Here is a 25,419-nt window from a genome sequence, read left to right on the forward strand (position 1 = left end):
AGCGTGTATGGTGGAGTGTATAAAAAGTGGCTACTGCGAACAAATTAGTTTGGAAAACGATAAATTCGATGTGCTATACACGGAATGACAAAGTTAGAATACCCCCATCCTATGGTGGAGTGTATAAAAAGTGTCTACTGCAATTTTTTTGCAAAGCGATAAAAATGATACTGCTATTTAGACAAGAAAAATATTTACGGTTCATTAAAGGACCTCGTAATTTATTAACTCTCTTTCAAGTTACCATGCAGTTTGGCAATAAATGTTATCGTGACATAAGTTGCACTAACAACCACCAGATGGCGCTGCTGGTAACTAGCTCTTCTAACGAATAAGAAACCTTTTCGAAATATTATATTTTAAAAATTAATTCTAGAACTGATAACAAACACATATTTGGAGAAATAACGATTTAGGATTTTATTGAAACACATGCATTATGATGCATTCTGACAAAGACCATTTTTTTCTATTTATTAAAATTGGCAAATATTTTGAAGTTTGATTAACATCTATAGTTTTAATCTACGGAAGCCGAAATAGCTCAGTTGGGAGAGCGTTAGACTGAAGATCTAAAGGTCCCCGGTTCAATCCCGGGTTTCGGCAGTATATCTTTTAGATCTTGATGTCTGAAAACGAAACTAATTATAATTTTAGTCTCTTACGCCCGGTATAAAGTTCGTAATTCAGGTGAAATCTGTGAAAGTCTAAGATTTTCACGGTTACTTTTGCTTAATCTTCTTCTATATACAATAAAATTCGAAGTATGTTTGTTTGTATGTTCCGGGTAAGCTCGCCCGACTTTTTGAAAATTGGAACAAAATTATCCGATTTGCTTGAAATTTTCAGGTTAAAGTGGGCGTCTAATCAACAAAAGACTACTTTATTTTTCGATATTTGGTCGGGGAGGAGGACCTCCGCTTTGCCCGACTTTTTTTTTTAAAGTACAGTGAAAACAAAACTAAACTCCCCCGACTGAAATTTTACGGAAAAAATGGGTGAGATTATGAAATTTATATCAGGTTCCTAATTTTTTAATATTTGGTGGGGGAAAAATAAAAGGGCATAGGGAGATATCCGCTTCTTCTTAAGTACATACAGGGAAACAATTAAACTTTTCCAATTTACTTGAAATTTACAAAGGGGAGAGGTTATTAAATTAATATTGCATACCTGATTTTGTGATATTTGGACGGGAAGAGAGGCCTTCCTTGCCCTGCTTTTTGAAAATTGGGCTTATAATTTGCTTGAGATTTTCTGAGACGTTTCCACAAAATACGCTACATCACTTTTGAATATTTGGTCGGGGAACCTCCTCTAAAACTGAAAAAACTAAAATTCTTAAGTTTTCTTGAAATTTACAAAGGCCGTGGGGGAAGATTATGAAATATGGTGTACCTTTTGTTTGGGTATTTGTGCGGGGAGGGAACTTTCTCCTTTCCCCACACTTGAAGGAAAGTTTCTAGTTTTTTTTTTTGGAATTTTCGGGGAATCGACATCCCTTTAAAAAAAAAATAGAGCAAAATTTAACCTTCTCCGATCTACATGAAATTTACAGGGAACGTGGGGGGAGATGATTAAATTTCTACAGGGTACATGATTTTTTGATATCTGGTTGGGGAAGGGGAATAGTGAAATAAACGTTGTCGATTTACTTGGAATTTATAGGGACCGTTGGGTAGTTTGTGAAATTAATATAGGGTTCGTGATTTTCCGATATCTGGTCGGGGCGGGGCGAAGGTGGGAAAAGGGTTCCTTTTGTCCGATTTGTTGAAAATTGAATGTAGAATGTTGGCCGTAAATGCGAACTCGGTACAAAATTTTATGATTTTTGCACAGGCTTCAGCCAGACTTTTTAAGTTACTAGCGTAACCCGACCCGCTTCGCTGAGCCAGCCCTCCAAAGCATATTTGGTAAGACGGACCGTTATACATATGCATATTCGCCGTATTTCTGTATATACACGCTCACAAAAAATCGCTTCTGTAACATATACTCCCAAACATATTTTGCTTCAAGCATATACATTTTTGGGTATTGCCCAAACATTTATATGTTTGATCTCTACCAATATATAATATGTTTGAAAGCATATTGGTCTAAACAATATATGTTTGGGTAGTCTAAGTTCCAAACATTTTGTATTTTTGCATCTAAATTCAATAATGTTGTCTTCCAAAAAACAATATGTTATTATGTGAACATATAATATGTTTGGAAGCATTTTGCACCCAAAAATATTATATGCTTAAAAAAAATTCTCCCAAACAATATTGTGCTCAAAATTTTATTTATTTATTTATATATTTACAATCATAATGAATTATGAAAATAAACAGGTAATATAGGTGCTAACAACATAGGTTTTCGACCTGAATGCTCAAAATTTTGTTTCTGCCCAATTGTATATTCCCCCACATCTTTCTCACTTCCACGAGATTTTTTAGTTCTTAGCACCTTTTTCTGTGATACAAACATTGTAGAAGAAATTATTCAATTGTATGATTTTTTTATATTTTAATTTTACCTTTTGCCGGACGGGGATTCGAACAGCGGACCACACAGTTTGTAAGGATCAAAGAAGTAGCTGATCAATTGCCCAAGGAAAAATAAAATGTTAATTTTGTAGTAACAAGCAACAAACACCAACTTAATTCAATATCGCTCCCTGTTAAATAGCGCTCCGAGCTACTAAACACATATATGTTTATAGGCTATTTCTAAATTAATATATGTTTGCATCCAAGCATATTATATTTACAAACATTTTATGTCCCAAACATAATATGTTCTAACATATTAACATATATGTCCCAAACATGTTATGCTAGTTTATGAACATTATATGCTTGCACTCAAAAATATTGTGTTTAAAAATTTGTGTTCCAAACATATAATGTTTATAGCCAAACATATGAAAAACAGTCTTTTTCATCCGTGTAAACGAAAAAGCAATTTGTCCGAATTCAAATCTCTTTGTTTTCAGCTCGAAGAATATGGCTGGCTAAGTTAACGTAAAATGTTCCTACAAATATGCTTCGGAAGCCGCAGCGAAGCGGGCCGGGTTAAGCTAGTTCGTTTATAAATAAGGAATGTCTAAAGTCGGGTGGGGCCCATTATATCATACCCTTCAGGACTTTGTAGAGCAACAGTTTTGATACCATCTCAAGTCCTTTAAATTTGTTGGGAACTATATAATTTAAATCTCAACTGATTTATACAAAATTTTGCACTTTTCTAAAAAATCTCTAAAATTTTAAACGTCTGAACTTTGCACGTTCAGATGAGCTTAGGTTAGATATAGTGGCAGCACGATATTTCCAGCCTCACTTGGATTATTCAATCCATTGTGATACCACAGTGGTGAACTTCTCTTTTATTTCTGAGTGTTGCCCGATTCCATGTTTGAATGTGGAACGCGTTGAAACACTTAAAATGTCACCAGCATTACTGAGAGGGGATAATCCATCACTGTAAAACTTTTTGGTGTTCGGTCGAAACTGGCGTTGAACTCACGATTCTATGTATATATTGCACCAATATGTGGTCAGATGAGATAAACATCGATCGAATTTTCTCAGATGGATGGCAGTGGACATGGATAACAGGTTGGCTGATAAGTCCCCGGTTTAACAAAGAAAAACACATTTTTTTTGTCAAAATTCGTTTTTATTATTCAACATAGTTCCCTTCAAGAGCGATACAACGATTATAACGACCTTCCAATTTTTTGATACCATTTTGGTAGTACTCCTTCGGTTTTGCCTCAAAATAGGCCTCAGTTTCGGCGATCACCTCTTCATTGCAGCCAAATTTTTTCCCTGCGAGCATCCTTTTGAGGTCTGAGAACAAGAAAAAGTCGCTGGGGGCCAGATCTGGAGAATACGGTGGGTTGGGAAGCAATTTGAAGCCCAATTCATGAATTTTTTCCATCGTTCTCAATGACTTGTGGCACGGTGCGTTGTCTTGGTGGAACAACACTTTTCTCTTCTTCATATGGGGCCGTTTTGCCGCGATTTCGACCTTCAAACGCTCCAATAACGCCATATAATAGTCACTGTTGATGGTTTTTCCCTTCTCAAGATAATCGATAAAAATTATTCCATGGGCATTCCAAAAAACAGAGGCCAGTACTTTGCCATCGGACTTTTGAGTCTTTCCACGCTTCGGAGACGGTTCACCGGTCGCTGTCCACTCAGTCGACTATCGATTGGACTCAGGAGTGTAGTGATGGAGCCATGTTTCATCCATTGTCACATATCGACGGAAAAACTCGGGTGTATTACGAGTTAACAGCTGCAAACACCGCTCAGAATCATCAACTCGTTGTTGTTTTTGGTCAAATGTGAGCTCGCGCGTCACCCATTTTGCACAGAGCTTCCGCATATCCAAATATTGATGAGTGATATGACCAACACGTTCCTTTGATATCTTTATCATCTCGATCAACTTCATTTTACGGTCATTCAATATCATTTTGTGGAGTTTTTTGATGTTTTCGTCGGTAACCACCTCTTTCGGGCGTCCACTGCGTTCACCGTCCTCCGTGCTCATTTCACCACGCTTGAATTTTGCATAACAATCAATTATTGTTAATTTCCCTGGGGCAGAATCTGGAAACTCATTATCAAGCCAAGTTTTTGCTTCCAGCGTATTTTTTACCTTCAGAAAACAGTATTTTATTAAAACACGAAATTGCTTTTCTTCCATTTTTTCACAATAACAAAAGTTGCTTCACAAAAGACGGTCTATCTCACAAACTAATTGACAGACGTCAAATTTTGACAAGAATCATTTGAAGGTGGGTACTATATAAAAATAATATGCATTTAATACTAGCGACGCCATCTATGTGTCAGACCGGGGACTTATCAGCCAACCTGTTAGATAAAAGCGTTGGAGTTAAAGAGCGAAATATTTGACAAACATTAAAGTTTGGTGGCGACTCATTGATGGCTTGAGGTTGTTTTCATGGAAAATAGCTTGGAGTACTTTTTTGACTAAGAGGTAAAATTTGTGCTGCGGACTATAACACCATTCATGGAGAGTCATATCTTCCATGTCTAGACATATTCGGCTTGGAACCAGGACAAAACGATACCTTTTCTGCAGGATAACGATCCTAAGCATATTGCGAAAAACACTAAGAAATAGAAATCGAAGATTCACCTCCTCAATCAACGGTTTTCAACCCAATCGACCATCTTTGATCCGTTGTAAAAAAAAATCTTTTCTAAAAAGGATTCGCCTAAGATCGTTGATGAACTTTTGGAAAATTTTTATTCAGAAGTGCTACATAATCTCTTAAAAAGTATGACAAATAGAGTAAAAGAAATCACGCGGTTCTCACACAAAATACTGAGGGAAGACAGAATTAGCTGATAGTTTGCATATTTTGCGAGGCTCACAAACCATTCGAATGTATGAACTTTTAAGAATATCGGTATGTCACCTATATCTAAATCTGAAACTTTTTTCCTAAATCAATAGAGAGTGTCATTGGGTCGAAGTTAGAACCTATGCCAACTTTGACGATCGCACTTAAATTGTACTCCACATTATGAGATTTGCTCGATACTTTGTGAAAACTAGGAAAATGTAATGTCCTGATATGTTATTTACGAACACTGAAAAAAATTGTAAACCCTTTTTCCACACTGAAAAAACAGTGAACCCACCAGGAAGATAATTTTTGGTTAATTGTAGAAAATTTTGAATATTTTTAGAAAATTTTAACTAAACAGTATTACAAGCGCTGACATGTCGCCGATATCACAAAAATAAGTAAATATTTTTCGACAAATGCAAGAAAATTTATTAGGCATAATTAATTTTTTTTCACTTGTCAAAGAAAATTTTGTAGTTTGAAGGAAAAACTTGGAGTTAAAAAATGCAAGAATGTCTTTAGTGATATACGAAGTTCATGATGAACGCATTTTTGGTAAAATTTACAAATTTAAAGAAATAATGAACTTTTTTGTGGGAAGCGCGAATTTAGTAAATCTTTTTGCTTAATTTGAGTATAATTTTTTCCCGTTTTTTAGTTCATTTAACTAACGTACGCAAAAAATTATTAGAGTAAATGAAACTTTCTCCAAACATAATAATTCCATGAACTAAAATAAATTTAAATTGGCTTTAGTGAAATAGAGAGTTCACTTTTTTTTGAGTGCATTGTAAAATGACCTAAACTGAAAAGGCATGGCCATTTTAGCCCTTATTTGGGTATCGCAAACTAAATTTATTGCAATTAAATGTTTATTCTTTGTAGGTCTTCAGCACTGGTAAGAAGTGACTGTTTGGAAAAAAAAAACAAGTATATACAGCAGTAAGTTCGGCCGTTCTTAACCCATTTACGCCGGCTCCCTTATTAGTGGGAGAAAAATGTTGAAACAAAAATTGAGCCCCCTACCTCTACCCCTTGTTCGTGCAGGGGTTGGTGCGTTTTCGCACCCGTCGGCGTTAGTGAGTACAATTTTAGTACTAGAAAATGTTTTAATAAATTAATAGCATTGTAAAGGAAAATACATGAATTAAGTTGAAGTTTTAATAAAATTACTCAAAAATTAAATGATAATATTAAAAAATAGTGAAGTAATGCATGTTCCAAAGGTTGCACGTTATTTATAGTTTCCGGCATGATAGTCTGAGAATCATTTTGGATACACTTGGCACAGTAGTAAATGGTATGCGAGGCACAGTGGCGACAGCGAATGCGTTTTTCTCTTTCTCAATGTTGTGGCCAACATTATCCAGTTTTAATCGTTTTTGAGCTGGTGTGTCTTGAGTTTTTGTACCACGATGATATGCCACTGTCTCAATTTGCAGCAACGAACCAGTCACAATGTTGTCCCATCTTCTTGAATTCCTTCTTGGAGCCATCCTTATTTGTCGTTGCGTTTTGGCGCTGGAAACTACGAATGGCGCAAAACAGCTTCCAAGCATTGATCATTGCAGCATCAAGACCATTTGTGAGTAATGGCCAATACCATTTTTTACCACGGAGGGAAATCCTGTAGTTGTTCGTTGCGTTGTCGAAAAGGTCAACGCCTCCCATTCGTTTGTTATACTGCTGAATGATGTCTGGTTGCTCAACCATTGCACGTTCGACGTGCATTTCGACGGAACCACAAATTTCGGGCATACTTGCTAAGGCACTATCAGTTTTGTTAGGTCCAGGATCATCACAGAACATTTGGTCGTCCGGGACATCTTCGGTATCTGTCATGGTGTCCACATCATTCGGAGGCAAAACGGTTATATCAATGGCCAAAGCGTTCGACAACTGTTTTCGTGGCTCGCTTTCATTTTTATAATTTTTTTTTTATAATTTTTTTAAATTTTTAATGGATTCTAACGCTTGTCGGAAACGTTTGACCTCAAATATTTTCAAAAATTCAACATTTTTTCGTATTGGATTTAGCATTTTTGTCGACAAAATTTAAATGATTTGCATCACTTTATGAATTCTTATTCTGTTTTTAACCTATTTGAAACAAAAAAAGTTAAAATTATCCATTAAAAGTATGAAAAAACCAAGTTATAAAAAATTGAATTAAAAGAACTTCCTGGGTAGTTTAAGTAAAGAACAGCATTGGGAGTGCATCTTCTGGAAGTGCTTTTAAAGTTGTGCCTTTGGAAGAACTTACACATTTTTTTGCTGGGTATGTAATCTCTTTAGATAATTTTTAAGCGAAATAATGCATTAAAGAGATCGTGACAGAGAGCAGACGGTGTGACAGCTATTTTGATTGGGAGCGCTTCATTAGTGTTCGCACATATGGTTAACCGAACATAATTTTCTTAGTGCCAGAGCGCCCATTAGTGCCGACGGGTGCGAAAACGCACAACACGTATATATGCAAAAACGTTTATATGTACAATTTTCAAAATTTTATGAGTTAAATATAGGGCAGAGGGCTACCGATCCATACCAATATATATTTAAAAAATATTTTTTTTTCTATATGTTTTCTTTGTATAATAGGGTTATTTTTTGCGTGTGGGAAAACCTGTACATGGCGATGCGTTTATCATAATGTAGGTGACGTCTGATGAAAAAACAGCCCAAGTCAAATAAATAGACCCATCCATCTACTATCTATACCAAGAAACAGAAAAGCGATATCGAATATGAGACCTTTTCTATGCATGCTCAAAAACACCTCTATTTTTGGTGCGTTTTCGCACCCGTCGGCGTTAATGGGTTAAATACCCACCAAGAATCAAATATTAGGATTTCTTTTGAAATTTCAGGGGGGTTTGAGGACAGATTAAGCAGAGCAGTTCAACCAGTACACTTCACGAAGATAAATTTAAAGATTTTACCTATGAAGACTATATCAGATTTTGGATTTATAAGAATCATTTTTGTTTGAGTTTTAGAGGAATCATTAACATCTCTTGTAAGTGTGCAAGAAAATTATAAAATAATGTCTTCATTTGAAATCTTAAATCTGTAGTTTTTCACCCGAGAAGTAAAATTTGGAAATTTTGCATTGTGTTTCAAGCAATTTTCATAATACCCTCAAGAAGTGAAATCAGTCCATATGGAGGCATTAACAAATATACCGATAAAAACTTAATCCGATACACGTTTTTGTGAGCCTTAAATACCAGAATATTTACAATTTCAGGCAAATCGGATAAAAACTACGGTTTCTACAAATCTAAAGAGTTAAATAGGAAGATCGTTCTTATGGGAGCTATACTAAAATATGGACCGATACTCCCCGTTTTTGGCACACCTCTTTATGGCCCGAAAATACTTCTAGATTTTCAATGTCAGACAAATTGGATAAAAACTACGGTTTCTATAAGCCCAAGAAGTAAAATCGGGAGATCGGTCTATATGGGGGCTATACCAAAACATGGACCGATACTCAACCCTTTCGGCACACCTCTTTATGGCCCGAAAATACCACTAGATTCTCAATTTCAGGCAAATTGGATAAAAACTACGGTTTCTATAAGCCAAAGAAGTAAAATCGGGAGATCGGTCTATATGGGGGCTATACCAAAACATGGACCGATACTCAACATTTTCGGCACACCTCTTTATGGTCCTAAAATACATCTAGATTTCCAATTTCAGGCAAATTGGATAAAAACTACGGATTCTATAAGCCCAAGAAGTAAAATCGAGAGATCGGTCTATATGGGGGCTATACCAAAACATGGACCGATACTCAACATTTTCGGCACACCTCTTTATGGTCCTCAAAAAAAACCTCTAGATTTCCAATTTCAGGCAAATTTGATAAAAACTACGGTTTCTATAAGCCCAAGAAGTAAAATCGGGAGATCGGTCTATATGGGGGCTATACCAAAACATGGACCGATACTCAACATTTTCGGCACACCTTTTTATGGCCCGAAAATACCACTAGATTTTCAATTTCAGGCAAATTGGATAAAAACTACGGTTTCTATAAGCCCAAGAAGTAAAATCGGGAGATCGGTCTATATGGGGGCTATACCAAAACATGGACCGATAGTCAACATTTTCGGCACACCTCTTTATGGCCCGAAAATACCTCTAGATTTTCAATTTCAGGCAAATTGGATAAATACTACGGTTGCTACGATTTATATAAGCCCAAAAAGTAAAATCGGGAGATCGGTCTATATGGGGGCTATACCAAAACATGGACCGATAATCACAATTTTTGGCACATCTCTTTAAGGTCCTAAAATACCTCTAGATTTCCAATTTCAGGCAAATTGAATAAAAACTACGGTTTCTATAAGCCCAAGAAGTAAAATCGAGAGATCGGTCTATATGGGGCTATACCAAAACATGGACCGATACTCAACATTTTCGGCACACCTCTTTATGGTCATAAAATTCCTCAAGATTTCAAATTTCAGGCAAATTGGATAAACACTACGATTTCTATAAGCCCAAGACCCCAAATCGGGAGGTGGACCGATATAGCCGATCTTCGAACTTGACCTGCCTGCAGACAAAAGAGGAGTTTGTGCAAAATTTCAGCACGATTGCTTTATTATTGAAGACTGTAGCGTGATTACAACAGACAGACGGACAAGGTTATATGGTCTTAGAATTTCTCCCTGATCTAGAATATAACATATATACTTTATATAGTCGGAAATCGATATTTCGATGTGTTACAAACGGAATGACAAACTTATTATACCCCCGTCACCATTCTATGGTGGTGGGTATAAAAATGCATTTACATTTGTGTAGCTATTCTAAATTTAGTTAATTTTTGATGCAAAGTAAATTGTCTATATATGGTCAAAGGTCAAATTTATTATCTCATAAAAGAACCTAATAATCGAAATTGGATCCAAAATCTATTGCCTTAATACATATAAGCCGAAATAGCTCAGTTGGGAGAGCGTTAGACTGAAGATCTAAAGGTCCCCGGTTCAATCCCGGGTTTCGGCATAATTTATTTTGGTCTCAATCAATGCTGAAGGAAATGCTCCCATTCATAAAGAAAAAGAAGGCATATGGGTTCCAAAGAGATAAATTGCATTCAATCAATTATCCTTTTTTCCGCATCCAAATGACCAGCAGTTGAATATGGTCAGGAGAAATAAATGTTTAGCACCTTTTTCAGCTTAGCCACAAACAATGAAAGGCCACTTTTGTATTTCGTTAGGATTTTAGGCGTGTGCTCAAGCGTTTTTGATATGCTTGCAAATAACATAAATGTCTTGGCCAATTGCATTTACCTGCTGTATTATTTCCAGCAATTGATGCACTCACTCACTGGTTCATTCATTGATTCTTTAACTACAGCCGGTAGGTAGCCGGTAGCATATAAGTGCTTCTAGGACTAGGACAATGAATCACATACACGCACCCAAACCGAAAGCAAAAAATCGGTTTAATAGGACAAATGTATGTGAACGCATTCGAGCACATCACTCACTCACTTACTTACTTGCGAAAGGTATGCAGTTTAGGCATTGTTCCCGTGGCCGGTGCTAGAGGTGGACAAAACAATGAGCAGCGTATCAAGGTGGCCAATAGGTATGGCCAACAGAACAATGATTAAATGATGTCTTCGTTTTTTGGACGTGTGCTACTTTTTCTAGGTATTTTTCCAATCATCATTGCAGGCAGACCAAATGGAAGCGCATTAACATAATCGTCCACATGAATAAATGCTAAGGTCTTAATTCAGGAAATTGATTGGGGTGCACAATACCATCACAAATACTATCCATAAGGGAGTAGTTGTTGGAAACGAAACTAGAGTCTTTTGTCATATCTCTCATATGCTGTATTTAAGAATTATAAAATGCTCTATAAGAATTATAATAAAGGTAAGAACTGGATTTTGGAAGTGCAAAACCTAAAGTAGTGGAGAGAAAAATAGCAAATTTTACCGGAATGAAAATAACTTTCACTGAGGTATCATACATTGAAAAAAAAAATATTTACGTGATACCAAAAATTACGCAACCTAAATTTTAGGATGTGAAATTTACAAAATATTAAGGACAAATTTCTTTAAAATAATGAAATTTTAATTAAAATAAAGTTTGTAGTTTTTGCTTCAAAAATATTTTTTTTTATTGAATTTAGGACACAAATTTTGGAAATTTGCGTCCGTCCGTTAAGGTCGTATGTCTTTGAACTAATTTTTCTTAAAATAAACAAACACATTTTTGTCTTAAATAAATCGTCCTGAAATTAACTGAAATTTTGGATCTTTACATTTAAGATAAAAACGCTTCAAAAATATATGCTTATTTTGGGGATATAGCATTTTTAGATTAAAATTTTTTTTTCGGAAGTAAGAAAACATTTTTTACTTTGAAGTAATCGTTATTATTTGGATTTTTAAACTGTCATTTGTTTGTACGTGAATAGTTTTATTAATATACCGGGAAAAAAGTATGAAAATTTGATAATTGAAATCTTTATTTTATTTAATAATAATTTTATAATTTTATTTTTATTGATCCTAGATTTAAAGTCACATAGGCCAATGTCTCTATTTTAATGAAACCGCATCTTTGGCTCAGGATCAATACCAAAATCCTTAACCAGGGCTGTGGAGTCGGTGTCGGAGATTTTGCTGGAGTCGGAGTCGTAAAAATTTTTCTGCACTCCGCAGTCGGAGCCTAACCAAAATTCTAAAACACATTATATTTTTGTAACTAAACATATAACAGGTTGGGTGATAAGTCCCCGGTCTGACACATAGATGGCGTCGGTGGAAGCAAATACTTGGCTTGATAATGAGTTTCCAGACTCTGCCCTAGGGAAATCAACAATAATTGATTGGTATGCAAAATTCAAGCGTGGTGAAATGAGCACGGAGGACGGTGAAAGCAGTGGATGCCCGAAAGAGGTGGTTACCGACGAAAACATCAAAAAATCCACAAAATGATTTTGAACAACCGTAAAATGAAGTAGATCGAGATAGCAGAGGCCTTAAAGATATCAAGGGAACGTGTTGGTCATATCATTTATCAATATTTGGATTTGCGGAGGCTCTATGCAAAATGGGTGCCGCTCGAGCTCACATTTGACCAAAAACAACAACGTGTTGATGATTCTGAGTGGTGTTTGCAGCTGTTAACTCGTAATACACCCGAGTTTTTCCGTCGATATGTTACAATGGATGAAACATGGCTCCATCACTACACTCCTGAGTCCAATCGACAGTCGGCTGAGTGGACAGCGACCGGTGAACCGTCTCCGAAGCGTGGAAAGACTCAAAAGACCGCTGGCAAAGTAATGGCCTCTGTTTTTTGGGATGCGCATGGAATAATTTTTATCGATTATCTTGAGAAGGAAAAAACCATCAACAGTGACTATTATATGGCGTTATTGGAGCGTTTGAAGGTCGAAATCGCGGCAAAACAGCCCCATATGAAGAAGAAAAAAGTATTGTTCCACCAAGACAACGCACCGTGCCACAATTCATTGAGAACGATGGCAAAAATTCATGCATTGGGCTTCGAATTGCTTCCCCAGAAGCATCTACATTCATTCGATTTGACTAAATTGTGAATCGCAGGCTTACTTTGGGGGCACAAAATCAAATTAGTACATTTTTATAGATATTAGCTGTTTTTAAGGGATATTTATACACCCGTCATACCCATAGTATGACGGGTGTATAAATATCCCTTAAAGTGTAAATGCGTCGAATTTTGATTTAATGAATTAGTTTGCACCAACAAGGGAAAGTTACCACTTCCATAAAAAGGGGGAAAGTTATTTAACATACATATCGACTTTAACGAAATGGACCAACATGATAATTAACAAGTATATACGGCCGTAAGTTCGGCCAGGCCGAATCTTATGTACCCTCCACCATGGATTGCGTAGAAACTTCTACGAAAGACTGTCATCCACAATCGAATTACTTGGGTTGTGGTATCTTAAAACTTCTTAACATCGTTTTCTAAATTGTGACTTAGTCCATACGTGGTATATATTAGACAAAAAAAGGTATGTATAGGTAAGTCTACAAATAATTATGAATCGGTATGGACTTTTTGCCCGGTACGTAGAGAGCCAGAATTGAAATATGGGGGTCGCTTATATGGGGGCTATATACAATAATGAACTTAATATGGACCAATTTTTGTGTGATTGGGGATCGATTTATACGAGGGCTATATATAACTATAGACCGATATGGATCTAGTTAGGCATGGTTGTTAACGGCCATATACTAGCACAATGTACTAAATTTCAACTGACTCGGATGAATTTTTCTCCTCCAAGAGTCTCCAAAACCAAATCTCGGGATCGGTTTATATGGGGGCTATATATGATTATGGACTGATATGTACCACTTTTGGCATGTTTGTTTAATATCATATTATATTACCACCACGTACCAAATTTCAACCAGATCGGATGAATTTTTCTTCTCCAAAAGGAACCGGAGGACAAATCTGGGGATCGGTTTATATGAGGGTTATATAATTATGTTATGGACTGATATGAACCAATTCCTGTATGGTTGTTGGATACCATATACTTACATCACGTACGAAATTTCAACCGAATCGGAAGAATTTTGCTCTTCCAAGGGGCTCCGGAGGTCAAATCTGGGGCTCGGTTTATATGGGCCTATATATAATTATGGACCAATATCGACCAATTTTTGCATGGGTGTTTGATGCCATATATTAACACCACGTACCAAATTTCAATTGAATCAGATGAATTTTGATCTTCCAAGAGGCACCGGAGGTCAAATCTGGTGATTGGTTTATATGGGGGCTATATATAATTATGGACCTATGTCGACCAATTTTTGCACGGTCATTAGGGACCCTATACTAATATCATGTATCAAATTTCAGCCGGATCGGATAAAATTTGCTTCTCTTAGAGGTTCCGCAAGCCAAATTTGGGGGTCCGTTTATATGAAGGCTATACGTAAAAGTGGACCGATATGGCCCATTTGCAATACCATCCGACCTACATCAATAACAACTATTTGTGCCAAATTTCAAGTCGATAGCTTGTTTCGTTCGGAAGTTAGCGTGATTTCAACAGACGGACGGACGGACGGACATGCTCAGATCGACTCAGAATGTCACCACGAACCAGAATATATATAAAGGGTGATTTGTTAAGAGCTTGATAACTTTTTTTTTAAAAAAACGCATAAAATTTGCAAAATCTCATCGGTTCTTTATTTGAAACGTTAGATTGGTCCATGACATTTACTTTTTGAAGATAATTTCATTTAAATGTTGACCGCGGCTGCGTCTTAGGTGGTCCATTCGGAAAGTCCAATTTTGGGCAACTTTTTCGAGCATTTCGGCCGGAATAGCCCGAATTTCTTCGGAAATGTTGTCTTCCAAAGCTGGAATAGTTGCTGGCTTATTTCTGTATACTTTAGACTTGACGTAGCCCCACAAAAAATAGTCTAAAGGCGTCAAATCGCATGATCTTGGTGGCCAACTTACCGGTCCATTTCTTGAGATGAATTGTTCTCCGAAGTTTTCCCTCAAAATGGCCATAGAATCGCGAGCTGTGTCGCATGTAGCGCCATCTTGTTGAAACCACATGTCAACCAAGTTCAGTTCTTCCATTTTTGGCAACAAAAAGTTTGTTAGCATCGAACGATAGCGATCGCCATTCACCGTAACGTTGCGTCCAACAGCATCTTTGAAAAAATACGGTCCAATGATTCCACCAGCGTACAAACCACACCAAACAGTGCATTTTTCGGGATGCATGGGCAGTTCTTGAACGGCTTCTGGTTGCTCTTCACTCCAAATGCGGCAATTTTGCTTATTTACGTAGCCATTCAACCAGAAATGAGCCTCATCGCTGAACAAAATTTGTCGATAAAAAAGCGGATTTTCTGCCACTGATTTTGGTAATAAAATTCAATGATTTGCAAGCGTTGCTCGTTAGTAAGTCTATTCATGATGAAATGTCAAAGCATACTGAGCATCTTTCTCTTTGACACCATGTCTGAAATCCCACGTGATCTGTCAAATACTAATGCATGAAAATCCTAACCTCAAAAGATTCACCCTTTACTTTATGGGGTCTTAGAGCAATATTTCGATGTGTTACAAACGGAATGACAAAGTTAATATACTCTCCATCCTATGGTGGAGGGTATAAAAAAATATGGAATAGATAGAAAATTTTGTCAAAGTTTAATTCCATAGAAAATGTTGTCAAAATTTTAGTTCTATAGAAACCTAAAAATTTTAAATTTTATTCCTATAGAAAATGTTGGCAAATTTTATTTCTATAGAAAATTGTTACAAAATTTTATTTCTATAGCAAATTTTGTCAATCTTTTTTTCTATAGAAAATTTTGTCAAAAATTTATTTGTATAGAAAATTTTGTCAAAATTTTATTTCTATAGAAAATTTTGTAAAAATTTTATTTCTATAGAAAATTTTTGTCAAAATTTTATTTCTATAGAAAATTTTGTCAAAATTTTATTTCTATAGAAAATTTTGTCAAAATTTTATTTTTATTGAAATTTTTTTTCAAAATTTGATTTCTATAGAAAATTTTTTCAAAATTTGATTTCTATAGGAAATTTTGTCAACATTTTAGTTCAATACACTCAAAAAAAAAAGGTTTACTTGGATCCAAAGATTTTGACCTTCCTTTATGGATTTTGGTATTGATTCCGAGCCATTTGTTTTGTGACCTATTTGGCTTTAAATCTATGATCTATAAAATTAAAATTAGGATCTAGATCTCATTTATCATTTATATTTTTCCGGTATATTAATAAAGAAAGAAAGAAACATACACACAAATGCCAGTTTAAAAATCCAATTTAGGACGGATACTTCAAAGTAAAAAATATTTTCTTGATTCCAAAAAAACTTTAAACCAATGATGCTAAATCCTCAAAATAAGTCTTAGCCTATATTTGAAGCGTCTTTATCTTAAATCTAGGTTAGGTTAGGTGGCAGCCCAAAATATCAGGCTCACTTAGACTATTCAGTCCATTGTGATACCACATTGGTGAACTTCTCTCTTATCGCTGAGTGCTGCCCGATTCCATGTTAAGCTCAATGATAAGGGACCTCCTTTTTATAGCCGAGTCCGAACGGCGTTCCACATTGCAGTGAAACCTCTTAGATAAGCTTTGAAACCCTCAGAAATATAACCAGCATTACTGAGATGGGATAATCCACCGCTGAAAAACTTTTTGGTGTTCAGTCGAAGCAGGAATCGAACTCACGTGTATGCAAGGCGGGCATGCTAACCATTGCACCACGGTGGAATCTAAAGATTCAATATTTCAGTTAATTTAAGGACGATTTCTTTAGATCAAAAATGTGTTTCTTTAATTTGCCTTAGACATGCAACTTTAACGAAGGGACGAAAATTTCCAAAATATGTGTCCTAAATTTAATGAAGAAAAAAAATTAAGCAAAGATTATAAACTTTCTTTTAATTAAAATTTCATCATTTTAAAGAAATTTGTCCTTAACAGAGAATGAAGCCGCCGAGTCGCGCCGCCAATTTTAGCCGCCGCCGACCAGTTTTTGCCAGTCGAAGCCGCCGCCGAATATGTCGACTCATCTCGACTCAAAATTAGCCGCCAATTAATCATAAATATTGATTTAAATCAGAAAAATTTATTAAAAATTTTTGCATTTTTTGTCAAAATGTTTAACTTTCCACCCAAAATAAGTCAGTATTAAGTTGTTATAATAATTTTGCAAAATTTTAGCTCAGAAAATTTAAATGAAATGTAAATGCGATTGTAAGATTGGTTGTACAACTAATCTCATTACCATTCGGATAACTTCAAATTGATGTTATAATGGATAATTGTCTTCCGCCGAATAGACAAATTTATACTGGCTTAGTCGTCAAGCCGCTGCCGGCGGAGGCATAAAATTAGTGTCAGCCGCCGCCGACAAAAATGGCCCGGCTTCATACTCTGGTCCGTAATAGTGTGTAAATTGTGAATCCTAAAATTGAGTTTGCGTAATCTTTAATATCACGTAAATATTTTTTTTCAGTGTCGAAACCTATAGAAAATTTTGTCATAATTTTATTTCTATAGAAAATGTTAACATTTTATTCTAAAGAAAATTGAAGTAACTCTTAGTTGGAGAGGAATATTTTAAAAATTCTACCAAATAATGAAGAATTCTACCAATCTACCATTTTTGGTAGAATTCTACTAACTGTGGCAACCATGATTCTGAGTCGATCTAGCAATGTCCGTCTGTCTGTGAACACCTTTTTTGCTCAAAATAGAACCCTATTGAGTTTGGAAGAAATCGGTTGAGATTTAGATATATGTTAGCTCCCATATACCTATACGAGTATATATTTCGTCCGATTTACACTCAAATGAGCCCAAAGACCAAAATTTTACTCCGATTGTGTACAGGGAGCAGAATTAACATCCTTACTACGCAAATGTGGTCAAAATCGGTTCAGATTTATATAAATTTTCCCAGCCTATAGACTCAGATCAAAATTTCTCTCCGATTTACTTGAAATGAGAATAACAGTTTGGCTGATAAGTCCCCGGTCTAACAAAGAAAAACACATTTTTTGCCAAAATTCGTTTTTATTATTCAACATAGTTCCCTTCAAGAGCGATACAACGATTTTAACGACCTTCCAATTTTTTGATACCATTTTGGTAGTACTCCTTCGGTATTGCCTCAAAATAGGCCTCAGTTTCGGCGATCACCTCTTCATTACAGCCAATTTTTTTCCCTGTGAGCATCCTTTTGAGGTCTGAGAACAAGAAAATGTCGCTGGGGGCCAGATCTGAAGAATACGGTGGGGCGGGAAGCAATTCGAAGCCCAATGCATGAATTTTTGCCATCGTTCTCAATGACTTGTGGCACGGTGCGTTTATTTGGTGGAACAATATTTTTTTCTTCTTCATATGGGGCCGTTTTGCCGCGATTTCGACCTTCAAACGCTCCAATAACGCCATATAATAGTCACTGTTGATGGTGTTTCCCTTCTCAAGATAATCGATAAAAATTATTCCATGCGCATCCCAAAAAAGAAAGGCCATTACTTTGCCAGGGGACTTTTGAGTCTTTCCACGCTTCGGAGACGGTTCACCGGTCGCTGTCCACTCAGCCGACTGTCGATTGGACTCAGGAGTGTAGTGATGGAGCCATGCTTCATCCATTGTCACATATCGACGGAAAAACTCGGGTGTATTACGAGTTAACAGCTGCAAACATCGCTCAGAATCTTCACCACGTTGTTGTGTTTGGTCAAATGTGAGCTCGCGCGGCACCCTTTTTTGCACAGAGCTTCCGCATATCCAAATATTGATGAATGATATGACCAACACGTTCCTTTGATTTCTTTAAGGCCTCTGCTATTTCGATCAACTTCATTTTATGGTCATTCAAAATCATTTTGTGGATTTTTTGATGTTTTCGTCGGTAACCACCTCTTTCGGGCGTCCACTGCGTTCACGGTCCTCCGTGCTCATTTCACCACGCTTGAATTTTGCATACCAATCAATTATTGTTGATTTCCCCGGGGCTGAGTCTGGAAACTTATTATCAAGCCAAGTTTTTGCTTCCACCGTATTTTGTCCCTTCAGAAAACAGTATTTTATCAAAACTCGAAATTCATTTTTTTCCATTTTTTTCACAACAACAAAAGTTGCTTCACAACAGACGCTCTATCTCACAAACTAATTGACTTACAGACGTCAAATTTTGACACGAATCATTTAAAGGGTGGTACTATATAAAAATAATATGCATTTAATACTAGCGACGCCATCTATGTGTCAGACCGGGGAATTATCAGCCAACTTGTTAATTAAGATTTGAGAAATGTATGCCAAATTGGCTCAGATTTGTACAAAGTCCCATACACTGAAAAAATTATTGTCGTGAGGTCAAAGATTTCATGTCTTTAAAATACGAATACAAAGTTTGCTTAGCATAGAAGACGCATTTCTCTAATATAAAGTTATTTTCCTTGTCCAAAAGTCGATAAACTTTTCAATGAAGTCGTATTGTCCTTATAATTAAGTGATTTGGCTTAAAAATGGGTATCTTAACATGAAAGAAAAAATGTATAGGCTAAGGTCAACTTGACTTTAATAATTCAGAAAATTTCTTTAAATTTAATGAAATTGTCTTTAAATTTGTTGTCTTTTTGCATCTTGACTACAAAGCAAAAAATCGTTCAAATATAGGACATGTTTTTCAAAACTTTATTTTAAAGAAGTTTTTTACTTCAAACATAGCATAATTTCTACTGGAAGTCGAGTCCTAATTTGGAAAATAAAGTTGCCGTTAACTCGTTTTTAAAGGACTTTGATAGCATATGAAGAAAAAAAGCTGAGAAAGCGAAAAATTAAATTTTGCTTCCTAGAAGCAAGTACATAAAACCTAACTTTAAAAGAGAATTGTATCTTAAAAGTATCCTTACTTGTAGTCTCCGCTTCTTTGGCTCGGAATCAATACCAAATTTTTTAAAGTAAAGACAAAATCTTTGGAACCGAGTATGCTTTTTTTCAGTGTACATAATATAAAAAGGCTCCGCCCCAGGGAATTAGTCTATTTAAATTTTAATTCTAGGGTTTTTGTTCAACTCGATTCAGATTTCAATATATGTATACGGGGACATAAAGCTTTGTATACAGCAACCAACAAATTTGAAGGATTTGATATGGTATCGTATGATATGGTGGTTCAGGTCCAGGTATAAAATGTGTTTTTATAAATAACTATATATGCAGAAGATTTTTGGTATCTGTTCATATTATGACGGGGCCTCTATGTAAGTTAATGTCATAATTTAATTTATGGACAATAGTAGCCAATTGGTCTAAATTTCTTTTAGACTTCTAAAATTCTAACGTTTGTCGGTATGCAACTGGCATCAAATATGAAATTGAGAGCTAGAAATAAGATAATTTATATCGGTCCATTTTTTGTGGAGGGTATATCTTATAATTACAAATGAAAGTTATTAAAATGGGATTTACTTATACTACCCGGGATTGTGGCTAATGATAAATGTTGTAGTCGGAGTCGAGCAAAATTGGCTCGACTCCATAGCCCTGCCTTAAACGAATGTCAAAATCTTTGGATCCAAGTAAACTTTTTTTCTTGAGTGTAAAAAATGATTCCTAGATTCTATGCAATCGAAGTATTGACAAAAAAATTTCATTGCGACGTGGAAAATTCCGAAAAAAAACATAATAAAAATTAATTACAAGCAAATATTTTTTTGGAATGAAAATAAGTTAAAATTAGCGTTAGTTTTTCGGTGTGTGTGCTCTTTCTTAGTCCCCTACTGTTCTTCTGTCATAGATCACCAGTCACAATGGAATACACCTTTTGATTGCTTGATTGGTATAAATCTCTATGCTCCCCCACCATCCATTCTCCAATGCATTAACAATCGTCCAGTGGCTACATATGATTGACTAGTTTTGTTTTTTCTTTGTTGGCGGTCATTTATGATCTGGCTCTATGGCTTTGTTGTCTCGTTCCTGCAGTATGATAGTTTAAGCCCTATTAATATTGGCCATGTGTTTCATGTCATCCCTGATTAATATTGCACGGAGATTATAACAAACTGACAGTAGTCCAGATTTTGTCCATTGACACGTGATGTGCATGTTGACAGACACATAGGCAGACGGACAAAAGGAGCTGACGATTTCGATGTCAGACATGTACAAAATTGACATATTGTATTCGTAAATTAAATGAATTAGGATGGCAAGGGAATCCGGACATTTCTGAATGTACAAAAAGCTAGAGTATTTTATAGCCGAAATAGCTCAGTTGGGAGAGCGTTAGACTGAAGATCTAAAGGTCCCCGGTTCAATCCCGGGTTTCGGCAATACAGTGACTTTTTACAATTGAAGAGTCGAAAAGAAGGAAGAATAATTTGAAAAACAATTGTATTCGAAAATTATGTAGAATAGTGGCAACTAATTGATAGTAAAAGCTCTTGATCTTTCCTAGAAACTGAATATTCAATCAAATAGAAAAATATTTGAGATGCTTTAGTCCATCATGTATCCATGCGATACTAGGAGGATCCATGCGATACTACCCAGCAAAAACTCCTATTACCAGGTATAAGTAAAAGTATGCCTGCGCCAAATGGGTAACAACTTCTTCGTATATATATCAGCAGAAAACTTTTACATGGGCATGACATTGGAGGAAAGTACATCGGTGCAAGCATACCAGCTGTCGAAAAATAAGTACTTCGTCACAAACATACCAACTCTCCAAAAATAATTATATAACAGGTTGGCTGATAAGTCCCCAGTCTGACACATAGACGACATCGCTAGTATTAAATGCATATTATTTTTATATAGTACATACCAAAATGATTCGTGTCAAAATTTGACGTCTGTAAGTCAATTAGTTTGTGAGATAGAGCGTCTTTTGGGAAGCAACTTTTGTTATTGTGAAAAAAATGAAAAAAAAGGAATTTCGTGTTTTGATAAAATACTGTTTTCTGAAGGGCAAAAATACGGTGGAAGCAAAAACTTGGCTTGATAATGAGTTTCCGGACTCTGTCCTAGGGAAATCAACAATAACATAATTGATTGGTATGCAAAATTCAAGCGTGGTGAAATGAAATGAAAGCAGTGGACGCCCGAAAGAGATGGTTACCGACGAAAACATCAAAAAAATCCACAAAATGATTTTGAATGACCGTAAAATGAAGTTGATCGAGATAGCAGAGGCCTTAAATATATCAAAGGAACGTGTTGGTTATATCATTCATCAATATTTGGATATGCGGAAGCTTTGTGCAAAATGGGTGCCGCGCGAGCTCACATTTGACCAAAAACAACAACGTGTTGATGATTCTGAGCGGTGTTTGTAGCTGTTAACTCGTAATACACCCGAGTTTTTCCGTCGATATGTGACAATGGATGAAACATAGCTCCATCATTACACTCCTGAGTCCAATCGACAGTCGGCTGAGTGGACGGCGACCGGTGAACCGTCTCCGAAGCGTGGAAAGACTCAAAAGTCCGCTGGTAAATTAATGGCCTCTGTTTTTTGGGATGCGCATGGAATAATTTTTATCGATTATCTTAAAAAGGGAAAAACCATTCAACAGTGACTATTATATGGCATTATTGGAGCGTTTGAAGGTCGAAATCGCGGCAAAACGGCCCCATATGAAGAAGAAAAATGTGTTGTTCCACCAAGACAACGCACCGTGCCACAAGTCATTGAGAACGATGGCAAAAATTCATGAATTGGGTTTCGAATTGCTTCCCCACCCACCGTATTCTCGAGATCTGGCCCCCAGCGACTTTTTCTTGTTCCTCGAAAGGATGCTCGCAGGGAAAAAATTTGGATGCAATTAAGAGGTGATCGCCGAAACTGAGGCCTATTTTGAGGCAAAACCGAAGGAGTACTACCAAAATGGTATCAAAAAATTGGAAGGTCGTTATAATCGTTGTATCGCTCTTGAAGGGAACTATGTTGAATAATAAAAACGAATTTTGAAAAAAAATGTGTCTTTCTTTGTTAAACCGGGGACTTATTAGCCAACCTGTTAACTACCCCTTTCCAGAGAATGAAGCCGACCCATTTTTGTCGGCGGCGGCTGACACAAAATTTTTGCCTCCGGCGGCGGCGGCTTGACGGCTAAGCCGATAAAAAATTGTCTTTTCGGCGGCGCAATATTAGTTATTATAAAATCAATTTTATGTTTTCCGAATTGTAATGAGATTAGTTGTACAACCAATCTTACAATCAAATTTACATTTCATTAAAATTTTTGGAGCTAAATTTTTGTAAAACTATTATAGCAACTTGATACTAAATGATTGAAGGTGGAAAGTTCAAAATTTTGGCAAAAACTATAATAAATATTATTAAATTTTTCTGATATAAATCAATATTTTAGATTAATTGGCGGCTAAATTTGAGTCGAGATGAGTCGACGTATTCGGCGGCGGCGTCGACTGCTAAAAACAGGTCGGCGACGGCTAAAATCGGAGGCGCGACACGGCGGCTTCATTCACTGCCCCTTTCTCTCCCTCCGTTTATATTTATGGTACAATGTGTACTTTGAAAATCTCTATGACGCCAGGATGAATCGATTTCAGACCTGTTGTTTTGTAATCCAACACACTATACCCTACTCCACGGTATGGATTTATTCATGATGTAATTTTACTTTATAAATGATGTACTATAAAACTTAAGAAAACAAGGGTATTTTTATTGGCATTATAAATTAATATATTGCAATTTTTTCTGAAATCTAATTTTCGCTACTATTAACGCTGCCCACAATCGCTGTAGAGGTTATCCTATTTAAAAACAAGTATATACGGCCGTAAGATCGGCCAGGCCGAAGCTTATGTACCCTCCACCATGGATTGCGTAGAAACTTCTACTGAAGACTGTCCTCCACAATCGAATTACTTGGGTTGCGTAACACCTGCCGATGGCAAGGTATCTTAAAACTCCTAACACCGCAATATATACCACATAGTCCATACGTGGTATATATTAAACTAAAAAAGGCCGATTAAATACGTATATAATTAATTAATGGAAGTAAAATTTGGAAAAATTTTTCTATAGAAATAAAATTTGGAAAAAATTTTCTATAGAAATAAAATTTGGAAAAAAAATTCTATAGAAATACAATTTTGACAAAATTTTCTATAGAAATAAAATTTTGACAAAATTTTCTATAGAAATAACATTTTGACAATGTTTTCTATAAAAATAAAATTTTGGTAGATTATTTTTGGCTCGAGTAGCAACTATGATTATGAACCGATATGGACCAATTTTTGTGTGATTGGGGATAACTATAGACCGATATGGACCAATTATGGCATGGTTATAAGCGGCCTTATACTAACACCACGTTGCAAATTTCAATCGGATCGGAGAGATCAAATCTGGGGATCGATTTATATGGGGGCTATATATAATTGTGGACCGATATGAACCAATTCTGGCATGTTTGTTGAGACAATATACTAACACCACGTACCAAATTTCAACCGGATCGGATGAATTTTGCTCCTCTAAGAGGCTCCGGAGGTCAAAACTGGGGATCGCCTTATATGGGGGCTATATATAATTATGGACCGATATGGACCAATTTTGGCATGGTTGTTAGAGACAATATACTAACACCACGTTCCAAATTTCAATCGGATCGGACGACTTTTGCTCCTCTAAGAGGCTCCGGAGGTCAAATCTGGGGATCGGTTTGTATGGGGGCTATATATAATTATGGGCCGATGTGGACCAATTTTTGCATGGTCATTAGAGAACATATACCAACACGATGTACCAAATTTCAGACGGATAGGATGAAATTTGCTTCTCTTAGAGGCTCCGCAAGCCAAATCTGGGGATCGGTTTATATGGGGGCTATATATAATTATGGACCGATATGGACCAATTTTTGCATGGTTTTTAAAGACCATATACTAACACCATGTACCAAATTTCAGCCGGATCGGATGAAATTTGCTTATCTTAGAGGCTCCGAAAGCCAAATCGGGGGATCGGTTTATATGGGGGCTATATATAATTATGGACCGATGTGGACCAATTTTTGCATGGTTGTTAGAGACCATATACTAATACCATGTACCAAATTTCAGCCGGATCGGATGAAATTTGCTTCTCTTAGAGGCTCCGAAAGCCAAATCGGGGGATCGGTATATATGGGGGCTATATATAATTATGGACCGATGTGGACCAATTTTTGCGTGGTTGTTAGAGATCATATGCTGACACCATGTACCAAAAATCAGCTGGATCGGATGAAATTTGCTTCTCTTAGAGTCCCCGCAAGCCAAATTTGGGGGCTTTACGTAAAAGTGGACCGATATGGCCCATGTGCAATACCATCCGACCTACATCAATAACAACTACTTGTGCCAAGTTTCAAGTCGATAGCTTGTTTCGTTCGGAAGTTAGCGTGATTTCAACAG

General features: G+C 36.2%; 3 non-coding genes across 3 annotated transcripts; all 3 read left to right on the top strand.

Annotated features, from left to right (window-relative positions):
• The first annotated feature begins 533 nt into the window (after positions 1 to 533).
• On the top strand, positions 534 to 606 carry TRNAF-GAA (transfer RNA phenylalanine (anticodon GAA)). The gene has a single exon. It is a non-coding gene; the product is annotated as a tRNA-Phe (tRNA).
• Positions 607 to 10,344: 9,738 nt separating this feature from the next.
• Positions 10,345 to 10,417, top strand: TRNAF-GAA (transfer RNA phenylalanine (anticodon GAA)). The gene has a single exon. It is a non-coding gene; the product is annotated as a tRNA-Phe (tRNA).
• A 10,821-nt stretch (positions 10,418 to 21,238) lies between these two features.
• TRNAF-GAA (transfer RNA phenylalanine (anticodon GAA)) lies at positions 21,239 to 21,311 on the top strand. The gene has a single exon. It is a non-coding gene; the product is annotated as a tRNA-Phe (tRNA).
• Positions 21,312 to 25,419: the final 4,108 nt, after the last annotated feature.

Source organism: Haematobia irritans, chromosome 1, assembly GCF_050003625.1.
Source record: "Haematobia irritans isolate KBUSLIRL chromosome 1, ASM5000362v1, whole genome shotgun sequence".
NCBI lineage: Eukaryota > Metazoa > Arthropoda > Insecta > Diptera > Muscidae > Haematobia > Haematobia irritans.